Below are 15,309 nucleotides of genomic sequence, written 5' to 3'. Positions count from 1 at the left end.
TCAAAGAATCGTTCAAGATGAAAAGAATGGCACAGATCTACATCCTAGAGGTAGTTCGACTGCATGGTGTACCTGCGTCCATTATCTCTGATCGAGATAGCAGGTTTACCTCCAGATTTTGGCAGTCTCTTTAGAAGGATCTTGGAACTAAACTAGACATGAGCACGGCTTATCATCCTCAGACAGATGGACAGAGTGAAAGAACTATCCAAACCCTGGAAGACATGCTTAGAGCATGTATCATCGATTTCGGAAAATCGTGGGGCACACATCTATCTTTGATAGAGTTCTCGTATAACAACAGTTACCACACCAGCATCAAGGATGCCCCGTTTGAAGCTCTCTACGGTCGCAAGTGCAGATCCCCTCTATGTTGGGCCGAGGTAGGAGACACGCAGCTAGCCAAGAGTCGATTCCCCGAAAGTTCTCTCACTGGTCCTGAAATTATCCGTGAAACCACCGAAAAGATCATCCGGGCCCGAGAACGACTGAAAGCTTCACGAGATCGCCAAAAGAGTTACGCTGATATACGACGAAAACCTCTGGAGTTCCAGGTTGGAGACCCTGTCCTGTTGAAGATCTCTCCTTGGAAAGGCATGGTACGCTTTGGAAAGCGTGGGAAACTTAATCCGAGGTACACTGGAGCCTTCGAAATCCTCGCCAGGATTGGTCCTGTAGCATATAAACTCCAACTACCTCACGAGCTTAACAACATCCGCCCTATCTTTCACGTCTCAAATCTTAAAAAGTGTCTATCCGATGAAACCCTCGTGATTCCCCTTGACAAGATCGAAATCAATGAGAACTTAAACTTTGTGGAAGAACCCATCGAAACCATGGATTGAGAGATCAAACGTACGAAACAAAGTCACATCCCGATAGTGAAGGTTCGCTGGAATGCCAAGCGGGGACCAGAATTCACTTGGGAGCGTGAAGACTCGATGAAACAGAAGTATCTGCATCTCTTTCCAAATCCACGATTTGTATCCTAATTCTGAATTTTGGGACGAAATTCCCTCTAACGGGGGGATAATGTGACAACCGGTAATTTAATCCGTAACTAAAACCGTTCCCGTCAAATAAAACCGTCGTATTAAATTCGTTCCGTTAACCTTTGCATTAAATTAATTTTATCGCCACTTTTATTTTCATTTTGTAAATGTCGGGATGTGTTATAATCATTAAAATATTTTTCCATATTTGTTTGGAAAATTATTATTTTCATCTAAATCGTGATTACGACAAATTTATCGGGTTCGTCCAAAAGCACCGTCTAACGGCAGTATCAGGTAGAATTCCTCCGTGCCACAAACTCAACCCCTATATAAGGGATTGAATGACATCATTTTGAGGCTTTTACTCTCTCTCTAAAAACTTTCTCTCTCTACACTCTCTCTCTAGAACTCGAAAGTGGTCCAGAAACCTCATTTCAAGCATCATTTGGTAAGAAATCCATCCTAAACTTGTTGTTTAACTTGAATGGTTTGCAAATTCTTGTTGGAATCACCCAAAACACATATGAACATGTGTTTACAGCTTGGGGACCCTCCCAAAACCGTGAACACCTCATATGAGGGTTTTGAAGCCTCAAAACCCCTCCAAAACACTTCTAGGGCTTGGATTCGGCCTAGAAACTTGCATGCATGAGCTTAGGACCCCAAAAATCGTATCATATGATGTATGCACATGAGTTTACGGCCCAAGCATGTTCTTGGACTGTAAACCCTCATTCATGGACCATAAACTCATGTTAATGAGTCAAAATGCCCTTAAACACCTTCAAAATGCTTCCATGGGAGTGTAGAACCTCATAAACCTTCATGTGATGCACCAAAACATCATCAAATGGGATTAACTTGAGTTTATGGCCCAAGAACATTCTTGGAATGTAAACCCATCTCCTTAGATCGTAAACTCATTTCCCAATGTCATTTCAAGTCCCGATCACTTCCTAAGCCATGGTATCGACCATAGAACCTTCCCGTGTGCATTATATGACTATTTGGCATCCAAGAACCCACCACCCTCGAGTTTACGGCCGTAAACTCATTTGTATATGGTTAATGGGCCTTAAATTCCTTAAGGACTTTACTCTTGAAGAGTAAACTCCATATTTAGGCCCTACACACCCTTAGATGCTACACTGATGACTCCTAACACTTGAATTGTAGTATTTTCAAGTCATGGAGTGCATATTCATGTCTAATTAGTGGTTCAAAGTCTAATTAGATACAATTATATATCATTTCATATTACATAGGAACCTCGAAAGTAATCAAGCCCCGAACTGACAACTAGCATCCAAACCGACACGTTTTCCCGACTGGTGAGTTCATACCCCTACCCATTTTCAATGTTTTCACTGTTTCCAGGGGGAATACAAGCAAAGTACAAGTAATACTTGTACTTAAAACTTGTTTTATATATGTTGTGTTTCATATTACATATGCTTTTAACACTGACAGTCGTAATAAGTAACCATTTGAACCTACAAAATACATTATCATATTATTTGTGAAAAACAGTATAAATTATTGTATTTATATTTTCACAAATGTTTTCCCACATTATATCAGTTAAAAGCATAACATTTGAACTTAGAACATTGTTTTGTCCTCAGTAACACTCCACAAAGATACGCGAGTGGAGGATAGTCATTTGATCATTCAGTATGATTACTAGTAAATTTGTTATTCCTATAAACTGGAGACACATCCTCAGAGAACACTCCACAGTGATACGCGAGTGGAGGACCACCCCCGTAACCAGAACCTCTTAGATAGGGAGCGTGACTTGAGTGTATAGATCTATATGGGGTTGACTACCCCACACCTGGCTGCTAGCTACAGTCGAACCGAAAGGTTTAAGGGTGATGAAAGTCATAAGGATGTGGACTACATATTACCATATCTAGTCTATTGTATGGTTATGGAACTCGCAATTTGGATAACAGAGATTTACATTTTAGTAATAATGGGTTTAGTAATTAGTTTACTTGGTATTTATTAGTTTTATAAACGTGTTAAAACTAATACATTTTCAGTATACATCTTTCACATTAGGAAAATATGGGATTTTCCTGGGATCATAGTTAAACATAACCAGAACCATGTAACCTAACAGTTAACCAAAAATTACTTTTAAGAAAATATGGGATTTTCTTGGGCCGTAACATTTTTAGAAACCAAAAGGAAACTCGTACATTTTCACAAACCAAAACCGCTTATGAACTCACCAGCTTTATGCTGATTTTTAAAATGCTTGTATTCTCAGGTCCGCATTAGACAGGTACCCGATGATCCTTTAGTTGAAGACAGAGTGCGTAGAAGACACGTCTTGCTTTTGTTTATATATACATATGTATCACATTGCACAACTTTACTTTTGAACAAATGTAAACTTCATATGTAATGTAATGGTTGTTTACTTTGCTTACTATGTGCATTGGATTTGATACTCATCGTGGAGTCCGCCCCGGAAATGTTTCCGCCTTCGGTTTTCGGGGTGTGACAATCCTGCTCCTTCACCTTTAGCTAATGATATCCTAACCTTAGGTCGATATTTAAAAAATAACTTGAACCTTGTAGTTGATCGAACAGATCATCAATCCCCTGCAACATATATATATATATATATATATATATATATATATATATATATATATATATATATATATATTCTTTGTTGTTGCCTTGTTCAACTCTCTGTAATCGATGCACATTCTCATACTTCCACCTTTCTTCTTTACGAATAACATCGAAGCTCCCCAGGGTGATGAACTAGGTCTAATGAAATCTTTGTCCAATAACTCCTGAAGTTGCATCATCAGCTCCTTCATCTCTGTCGGTGCTAATCGGTAAGGTGCTTTTGCTATTGGCATCGTCCCTGGTAACAAGTCTATTCTAAACTCCACTTGTTTATCAGGCGGTAATCAGGGACGATCTTCGGGAAATACTTCCGGATAATCACACTCGACAGGAATGCTCCACATCTCCTTTTTCTCCTTCTTAGCATCGATCACGAATGCTAGATATGATGTACATCCTTTGGCCAAATAGTTTCTGGCTCTCCTCAATGAAATAATCCCAAAATTTACTCTGTGTTTTTCCCCATACACCATAAATGAGTTTTTCCCAGGCGGGTTTACTTTGACTATGTTCTTCTTGCACAATATCTCGACGTCATTGGTGCTAAGCCAATCCATTCCAAGCACGATGTCGAAACCGTTAAGTTCGATAGGCAATAATTTCTCGTGAAACTTATTACCATTCAAATAAATTAAGATGTTTTTCATACGATGGCTAACAGGTACAAACTTGCCACTAGCAACTTCGACTAATAAAACATTATCTAATGTATCGACAGACAAAGCTAGTTTTCTACCAAATTCATGCGAAATAAAGGAGTAGTTGGCTCCAGAATCAAATAAAATTTGGGCAGCCAATTCGTTAAAAAGAAAGGTACCAGAAGCAACATCAGCTTCATCTTTAGCAGCTTCCAGTGTCATCTGGAAGGCTCTTGCCTTCGGCTTTGGTGGAATGTTGGGTCTTGTTGCCGCCTCCTTTTTTGGGAAGTCCCTAGACATGTGTCCCTCCTCACCACAACCATAGCAAACTTTATTGGTGAGAGTGGATTTATTGGAATAGTGCCCTCGCTTTCCACATTTGAAGCATGTGGCCACTATGTCATATTTTTCGTGATGCTTCTTCTTACATTTGTCGCACCATTTCACTTCGCCTCCTCCTCTTCTCGAACTAGACTTTGAGAATTTGCTTTTCTTGTTGGACCCTGAAGATCCATCGAACTTCCTTTTCTCACCAACATCTATCATTTCCAGGCCCTTTTCCCTCTGTTGGGCCTCCACATTCTTAGATGCTCGAATAGCTGTTTTCAGAGTGGTTGTCATCTTGACTGTCGGGTCAAAGTCGACAGGAAGTCCATTAGCAAGCCTCTCAGTCTTGGAGAGTTTCGTTGGCACTAGGTACGGAAATAACTTCATTTTCTCAGTGAATGCAGTCGCATAGTCATCTACGCTTATTCTCCCCTTCTTCAAGTTTTGGAAATCATTGTTTAGATCAATCAGATCTATCTCTAAACAGTATTGTACCCTTAGTTGATCCAAGAACTCCTCCCATGACATTTTCAGGGCTTCTCCTCGTGGCATAGTGTGACATCCCCAAAATCACGGCCAGAAAAGACCGGTTTTGTTTATACTTTATTTTCAAAATCATAGTAATCTTTGAATAAAAGAGTTGCGGAATTTGTCCCAAAACAATATTATGATAAAGATTTATCAAAAGCATTTCCATAGAAATGTATTTCATTAAAAAGACTCGGGATGTCATGTTCGATACAGTACATAAGTATAAACAATACAACATAGGCCTTACTACATTATTCCGTATTTACAGGCCTAAAATCCATTAACCTCTGATCCCAAGACATCACATCTATGCTCATGCGCCACTACCTGTAATACAAGAAACTGAGTGGGTCAGACTTGGGAGCCTGGTGAGCACATAGGGTTTTCAACCCACAATAAATAAGTTTATTAACTTTATCAAACCAAATAAATCTGATTACCCATTCCCGTTATCATCACTTTACGTCCCTAAGACATCTAACACAAGGGACCTAGTCTAAGGACTATCATCAGGATGGACACTACTGCTAAGGGTTTCCTCAGCCGTAAATGTCCTTAAGGCAACCATGTGGGGGATGGAGTACATCTGGTTAGCACACAGTTCAAATAAACACACAGTTCGAATAAACACCTACAGGTTGTGAGCCTGCTAGTGTTCCACTGGACTGTCTAGAATAGTCTGTGGTCGTCATCTATAATCTGCTAGATGACTGGATCATCATTAACATCTATAATGAGGCCTCGCATTATTTTATTTTGTCACACAACAACTATTACATCTAACCATGTTTTACCCAACGCATTTTGTATATATAAAATACATATACAGCTGAAATCATTGAAAAAATGTATAAAACATTCATCCAGCATAGATAGCAAGTATTCAGATAATATGCACACATAGCAGGTAATTTATATAAAATACTTCATATCTATGTGTAAGCTGAAAGTAACTATGCACTCACAACATGTAATATATATTAAATACTTCATATCTATGTGTAAGATGAAAGAGACCATGCACTCACCTGAGAAGGTGGTGACTCGGTACACGGACAACACTTCGTTTACTTTAAAATAATTTCATTCGACGAAACCTAGTATTATCACCACTAGATTTTAGTTTAATATTACCGTGACTAATTATTATTATTATTATTATTATTATTATTATTATTATTATTATTATTATTATATAAGAGTTTAAACAATACTTTCCAACCACTATGTATAGACAGGGGCCAGACATAAAACACCAGAGGGCAGGACCATTTTGGCGTATAGCACTTCTGAAATCCAACAACCCTATGCGGCCCTTTAAACCAGATTCCCCGTATCGCGAGTAGTTAAAAAGATATTATAACGACACTTATATAAGTCATAATAATAGCTCAAATATTTATTATATATTTATAATAATAATACTAATTTTAAATATAAACTATATTTAAAATAGGGTAAGCATAACTTACTTACAAGGGGATTTTAGCTAGGAGTCGGGCTCTACAAGGGCAGAACTTCGTCGCTGAATCTTTCTAAGAAAGATTTGTGTAGCGCTTCAGCGCTCACCTTACTATACTAAAACTACAAAAAGAGAAGTCGAATCACGAGGGACCGAAATGCTCGGGGGATAAGGAGAGAAAGACTCTTGAATCAAGAGAATGGTGCAAGAAATATGATAGCCCAAGCCTCTTATTTATAGTAATTAAATTTACAAAAACTATCATCCATAATTACTTAATGACCTTATAGTTATATAAACAACTAAACACCCCTTTATAATACTATTTTAAATAGATTTAATGATATTTGCACTAAAATAATGTCGAAAGAACTCAACATTAGTCTTATAATGACCGCATCATCGATACCTTTCTAATGATATATACATATGTATATATATGTGTACGTATATCTGATGTATACTTTATTTTAATACGTAAATATGCTATTATAATTTGTAACTCGTTCATACGAACTCTGTTTTTGACGTTATTTATATCCACGGATAGGTGGAGACGTACTCTACAACTTTCGTTTAGACTTCGTCGGCTAATTTTGACTTGATTTTTAAAGTTATATTTTTAACAGGCCAAGATAGGATTGGTCCGTTAAAATCTTATAACTTCTTTATCCGATGTCCATTTTCGTCTGTCTTTTTATCGTTACGCTACTAATAACGAGATCTTCAATTCTCGTTTAGGTTGTGTCTACTAAAAACCGCTCGATCTAATACTCAAACTTCGGGCTGTACACCGCTAAGCCGAAACTTCGAAAAATCATAACTTCCTCATAAGAAGTCAGATTTGGGCGTTCTTTTTATGGACGCTCTCAGGTTAACATATTCTACGACTTTCATTTAGATTACTAAGGCTAAAAGAAGCTCTATCATAAATTCACTATTTACGTCTCACGGTGTCGTGCCGGTTTTGCCGTAAAACTTCGTTGGGCCATAACTTCTTCGTTATAACTCGGTTTTCGACGCTCTTTATATGTACGGAAACCTTGTAACATTTACTAAAACTTGGTTGAGATTATTTATTCTTAATAATCTTTTGTCGAAAAGTCGTTTTCGACCCTTATTGCCTCTAAATTGACTAGTCCGGATCTACGGGCGTTACACATAGTATCTGCCAACAACTTCCACCAACTCAGGACTCCAGTCTTCAGTTGTATAACTGCAAAGATAGTCTTCTGTTTGTTGCTACAATAGCAACGTTTAAATAGCATCTCCATTTCAGAGATCCAATCGATAGTCTCAACAGGCTTCGGGCTCCCAGAAAGACTTAGCGGCTTGACACCCAAGAAATACTTGTACATTCGCCGATCCTTGTTGTTTCTCCTTTCCGGGTCGTTACATCGTTCTCCTTGAGTCCCAACTTGACTCATAATGCAACTATTGTTTCCTTCCTCCGATTGTTCGGGAATCAGTTCGGGTTCCTCAATAGGTATGATTGGTTCGTCCCTATTTTCATGTAACATCTGTCGCATTTGTACCCTTTGTTCGGCTAACATAGCGCGAACCATGGCTTGCACCATAGCCATTGTTATTGGTTCTGGTGGTGCTGCTACAACAGGTATTTTCTCAATCACTGGTGGTTGATTCCTGTTTTCATCCGCGTTTCCAACGCCACTCCTGGTTCTTACCATTTTTGATCTACACACCGAATAAGGTGAAATTAGATACTCATCCATGATAGATAATTAAATCATCCTTATCACTCCGAAACTTTTACATGTTAGTTCTAATACCGTAGACATACGCTTAGAATCCTACACATGTAAGGTTTCCAGATCCGGTCGGCAACAGACCATAGATCCGAACAAATAATATCATATATGGCAACATATAACATTTAGCACATAAAAGCATTTTAGGTAGCTTCCTAAAATACACTAGTGCTTGTGTCTATAATATAACAGACACACATCTCACAATCTCCACTTAGCATTCTAAGTTTAAGTTACGAAATCCTACAAATTCCTAGTTCGCTTAAACTAATGCTCTGATACCAACTGTGACATCCCCAAAATCACGGCCAGAAAAGACCAGTTTAATTTATGTTTTTAAAACAATTTCAGAGTAATCCTTTGATTAAAAGAGTTGCGGAATTTGTTCCAAAACGAAATATGATAAAAATAAGATTTACCAAAGTATTTATTAAAGAAATGTATTTTCATTGTATAACAAAACTCGGGATGTCATGTTCCGATAAATAGACCAAAAGCATAAACATTACATTACAGACCTTACAACAGTTATATAAAACAACAGGTCTATAATCCAAAAATAACTTGACAAGTCATCCATCTTATGCCCTCGCGCCACTTCCTATAATACAAATAAACTGAGTGGGTCAGGCTTGGGAGACTGGTGAGCATATAAGGTTTTCAACCCACAATAAATAATTATATTTAATTTCACCAACCAACAATAACTCGATTACCCATTTCCGTTATCCTCACTTTACGTCCCTAAAACAACATCTATCTCCAGGGACCTAATCTAGGATTTTTATTGGGACGGACATTACTACTAAGGGGTTTCCTCAACAATAGATGTCCTAAAGGCAACCATGAGGGGGATAGAGTACACCGGTGAACATATTGTTCACAACGCCTACATGTTATGAGTCTGTTAGCGTTCCACATGACTGTCTAGAAAGTGTATGTAATCGTTATCCATACTCCGCAGAATAACTAGATCAACAACAACAACATCGAGGCCTCTCATCTGTTTATCACACATCAACTATCTATCCATGTTCTACCCAACATATTAGTAGATAAAAATATATATTTTTATACTTAGTTTAAAACATGTATAGAATTCTCATTCAATACATATTCCAAGCAACATATGAGACACATACACATAACACGTATTTCATAGAGAATAAATCATATCTATGAGATAGAAGAAAGTTAATATATATTCATATATATAACAACAAAATATACACATAACACGCATTTTGTATAAAATAATTCATAATTATGCGTTAGAAGAAGGTAACTACACACTCATCTTATCAGAAGATGATCGGACATCACTACGGCTCTAAGAGTAGTATTCTTCGGTGAAACTGGGTTCACTTCACTCACCGGGATTCTTACGGGTAGAGCTTCGGCTCAGAAACTCTTTTCTTCGCGGGATCTTTAACCTTCGGGACTTGCTTCGGGTCTCGGGATGATACCGGGGCTTCGGGGTTTCTTCTTCGTACGTAAATCGAGGTAATATGAGTGAGAGGAGAGAATTTGGGCAACCAAACTTGGCTGGCCCTTCAAATCTATTTTGTAGGGAAAATTATGTCTTTGCCACGTCGTGGTACGGCTTACCACCTCGTGGTGGTTGACAGTTTTGGGGTTCCGTGCCCTGAACTTCAGAAATTCATAACTTTCGCATACAAACTCTATTTTTGACGTTCTTTATATCGACAGGAAGGTGAGAATACGCTCTACAACTCTCGTTTAGACTCCGTTGGCTAATTTTGACTTTATTTTAAATATATTACAAATATATTACTTTTATATTATTTTTAGTAGGCCGAGACAGGAAAACTCCGTTATAAATTCATAACTTTTTCATCTAACGTCCGTTTTCGCCTATCTTTTTATCCTTTCACTGCTATTAACGAGATCTTTGATTCTCATTTAGATTGTTTCGGCTAAAAATCACTCGATCTCAAATCGAGGATTCGGGCTGCATACTCCTAAGTCAAAACTTCGGAAAAATCATAACTTCCTCATACGAAGTCAGATTGGGCGTTCTTTTTATGGACGCTCTCAGTTTAACGTATCGTACGACTTTTGTTTAGATTACTAAGGCTAGATATCACTATATATTAAATTCGTATTTTACGTCATCCTGTGTCGTATCAGTTTTGTCGCGAAACTTCGACAGGTCATAACTTCTTCATTATAACTCGGATTTCGATATTCTTTATATATTCTGAAACCTCGTTTCAACTACTACAACATTATCCATAGATATCGGCTTTATCTAACATTTCATTTTGACACTTATTTTTATCCTTAATTTATTTAAGTCAGACAGTTAAGCACAAAATACATAATACTCAAATAATACACTTCTATTATTTCAAAACGGGTTACAAAGGTTAACCTAAACTATTATATCAACATTAATGACAAGCCTAGAAACACAGGCGTTACATTTTGCATGGGATAACAAGATCAAACACCACCTTTTTAAAGGAAACTTCATCTTCTTCAGCAAACATATTTTCTCCATAAACACAGACTTTAACAACAGCAAAAATGTATGAACAGTAGCAACATAATTTTTGTTTTTCTAACAACATCACCAACAAAACAAAAAAACAACTCAGAGTATGAAGAAAATCTTCAAGATAATAAACCAATCAAGATCGTTTCCATGAACTAATCGTGAGATCTTCAAGGTCTCGCTCTGATACCACTTGTAGGTTCCCATTTTGTCAACTAAATTGGTGCGGAAGATATTATCAACAAGATAATAGTGTATGAACATGATGAAAAAGATATGTAAGTAAATTGTAGTAGATAGACAGAGAGATATAAAATATAACAAGAACACTCATGGGTTGTAAGAGATAACTCTCCCTTAGTGGAAGTGATCCCACCACACTCCCTCTAAACTACAAATTCTACATAGTGAACACTCTTACAATAAAATGACCATCACCTCCACTTTATATACTAGTAGAGGGAATATGCTTTCATACAAGGGAATATTCTAACCTAATAAACACTCATCATTGTAAAGCATTTCCATGTTACAATAATTGCATATGTCCAGTGTACTTCTGGTACACCCAACATACTCACGGTGCCTCAGTACGCCAACATACTCCCCTTTGTATACCCAACGTACTTAGCATAACCCAAAACTGACCAAACTTCAAACGAGCATAACTTCTTCGTTCTAACTCCGCTTTTGACGTTCTTTATATCCACGGAAAGGTATCAAGAAGCTCTACACTTGTATAAACTCATCCTTTCTTTAAAACTTTCTGAACAAAAATCCAAAATTCATAAAAGCCCGAACTGACACTTTACCAAAATACCCTCGGCGCTAAAACACATAATGAACTCCTAGATCATCCAAATTACATTACCCACACCTAAATGGGTCTAAATCTATTTTCCTCAAAGGCCCTAAGCCTGATGATACCCGATCTTCGGGTCACCACCCCCACATAGCAAACAATTTGGAACAGGGCGTTACAACCACATATGTCGATATATACACCAAACAAGAAATCAAGCAATAATGTAAATACATACAATTTTCTTCACTAGTCTACATGTCTAACAGCTCACTACATCATACTGAGTCTCACACAACACTCAATATCAATACTTGGCAGATCATTAATGAATGCGTAGCTACATGTAATCAGAGGTAAGATAGAAAATCGAACATGTGATCCTACTCTAGAGATACAACCAAACAAGGAACATTCAAGAAAGCCTATATCAAGAGTTCTCAGGCTATCCTACATGACTACATACAACCCCTAGGGAACTCAACTAGACGATCATCGGCCCCTGGTACTCTAACCAACGTACAAGTACTCTTATATCCTAAGATACAATGATATATAGTACAATAAATAATATAATGAGGAAACTCACCTGAATTGAAGACCCAAGGAAACACAACAACAGACTCACTCCCTTCATTTATTGCTCCTGTGACTCGACTTGCACCAAAAAATGTGGAACTTTAATGTATAAACATTTCCTTCAAGTTTGATCGAAGGTCAAACTGGTCAAAAAGTCATCGGCCAATGGGCAACCCAGTCACCCCCCCCCCCCCCCCCACACACACACACACACATCGTGGAGGACTCTTGGGCACATCGTGGGAACATCAGGACAAAATACTCGTGAAGTTGAGAACCACCACATCATGGAAAGCTCATTTTCATGTTGTGGGAATTGGCAGATTGCTATATTCTTCATTAGGTGCTTAATCCTTATAGATCTATTCCCAAAACTTCAGATCTACTTCTTTTCAATGACTTAGTCGATAAAGTTTCCAACTTTATCCATTAGGACTCCATTTTGAGGCTAGATCTATAATCCTAAGTCCATTAAGTCCTTAATGGGTCTAAAACTTAAGCATGAACACAAGGGAATCCAATCATGGATCATTTTTCTCTCTTTTTAGAACATAATGACCATAAGAGGCCATCCACAAGCTCTAGAGTTCTTCAACTCCCAAAGCATCCAAAGAAAGGGACCAAAATCATGTAAAATGAGTTCATACTTGAACCAAAAAGAATAATAGCCAAGGTATGAACTTTATACCTCCAATAACTTAGGTTTCTGAAGAGGGTGTTGGATCCAAGCTTATTCTTTGTCCTCTTGCTTCCTTGTGACTTCCTTCTTTCTCAAGTTCTACCAAAAATCCAAGAAATAAGCTTTAAATCAAAGGATCAAACTCTCAAATCTTCATGGAGGCTTGGGTATCATTTGGAAGGGTTGGAGGCTGAAGAGGATGCCCTAAACCTTGAGTTTAGGGCTTTAAATATGTAAAAAAAACCCTAAAAGACTGTGGGCTTGGGCTGCAACTACTGCCACATCGTGGCCTTCCTTTTGCCACATTGTGGCGACATTCTAGATTCGCGTTCATGCATTTGGCATGCCGCGTCATGATGTTCCATTCACCACACCGTGGCACTAGGTTTTTCCCAAAAACCTTATCTTTGATCCCACTAAGTCCTTAACTGATCTATTCTGGAAAATGGGTGTTAAAATTACATAACATGCATTCAAATACACACATTGCATATCATCTTATACATCATATAATCATCACTTTAATATTTTAATATTAGTCTCTATTAACATTACCCACCACTATTCAACTTTGTAATTATTCTTCACTATCCATCACTTTAAAAATAACGATGTTGATTTTCCATACCAACATGCTTGGAATCTTTTAAAAGAAGTCTCAGATTTTTAAATTATGTATTTTGTTATTTGTTGTTTAAATAAGTTTATGTTATTTCTAAATTATGTTTTTTTTAACTTTGTAATATGTAAAAAATATTAGGAAAATAATAATTTTCAATTGTCACTCCTTGTCGATTACAAACATAATTAATTGTGATAAAAATAAATATACGGTTACATATGGATTACAACAACCATCAACGGGTCTGAATGTACATTTTGTGTCTTGTGTGTAGTTCAAAACATATCAGACCAATAATATATTAGTACCATATCTAAATCTGTGATGTATGAATAACATGATGCCATAATATCATGATTGCACGCTATACCCAGAGTGCACCATTTCCCACATGAACATGTGTGACAGTTTAGATCTACAACACAAATTATTTTAAAATAAAAAACTTGAAAAATGTCGGACGGGAACGTAGATGGGATCTCGGGTGGGATCTTTGTTTCTTGTCACCGAAGAGACTTTTGTATCCTCCTGTGAAGCACTATTTATGTATACGGGGTGAGTACACTAGTCAACCTCCCTACAAAGTAAATATTATCATTTATGGTTATTTTATAAGTAAAAAATAATTCAATATTTTATGGTATTTTACCTCCCAAGAGATTGGGTTCAACAAAAGTTTGTTGGATGTAGTCACAAATTGTCTCACTAAGCGTTATTATTGGTAAATTGTGTTTATTAACTATAGCACCAGGATCAATTATGGAATATCAATGTTGAGTACATTCCAACAAATGTTATGGAAATAGGCTCTTGCCCATTTTGCATTACCGATGTTGGCAAGCACCTCACATGCATCATGATTTAGCTAAGAAAATATATGTTGAAAATCAGACATAGTGTATGATTTGTATGCATGGAAGAATAAATGTTCCAATTGTTTATTTCTGCCAATTCTTATTCGCGAATACATGAACACACTATTACAATAATACCCATGATAAGAATCAGAGAATACCTCACCCATGCAAGGTATAATGATACCGTCCATATTCATTATGAACGATACTTCCCTACCCTCACCGAGAGCTTCCTTTAAACTCACTAGGAACCATGTACAAAAGTCAATATTATTTGTCATGTTGATACCAAATACTATAGGCAAAATATGGTTGGTTGTGTCCATAGCAACCGCTACAAACATTGTCTTTAGCTAGTCCCATGTTAGACGAACACTACCTATAAAGATGGCATACATCAAACAACTTATGAATGCATGGAACTGTATTTTTTTGGGGAAAACAAAACAATTAGTTATAGAAACATTATAAATTTTATAGAATCAATTAAAATATGGTACAAAATAATTTTACCACACATCCAATAGACGCAAAACAAAGTTTGAAACATCCATCACATCATTTTGATGTTGGTGTAACTATGAGGGATGATCCATCAAATGTTGTCTAAGTAAATATGATGATTGGTAAAACTTTCTTCGTATGATAGCTATTTGAGAAACTAATCTTGAAACAGTAATCGATAATTACGAATGATCCAAAGTAAGTGACTAACTACATTGGATACCATTTATACATATAAAGGACGAAAACTGTTGTCTTTAGATATGTGGAATATGTGTTCGAAATGCATGTTTGTGATTCCGTAATGTCACATTGATGTACGGTGACTACTGAATTTCGGAATTGACTTTGTCAGTTAGGAATGTATGGATACA

The sequence above is a fragment of the Lactuca saligna genome, chromosome 8 (genome assembly GCF_052625555.1).
Source record: "Lactuca saligna cultivar CGN05327 chromosome 8, ASM5262555v1, whole genome shotgun sequence".
Classification (NCBI taxonomy): Eukaryota; Viridiplantae; Streptophyta; class Magnoliopsida; order Asterales; family Asteraceae; genus Lactuca; species Lactuca saligna.
Note: the sequence above shows the minus strand (reverse complement) of the source record.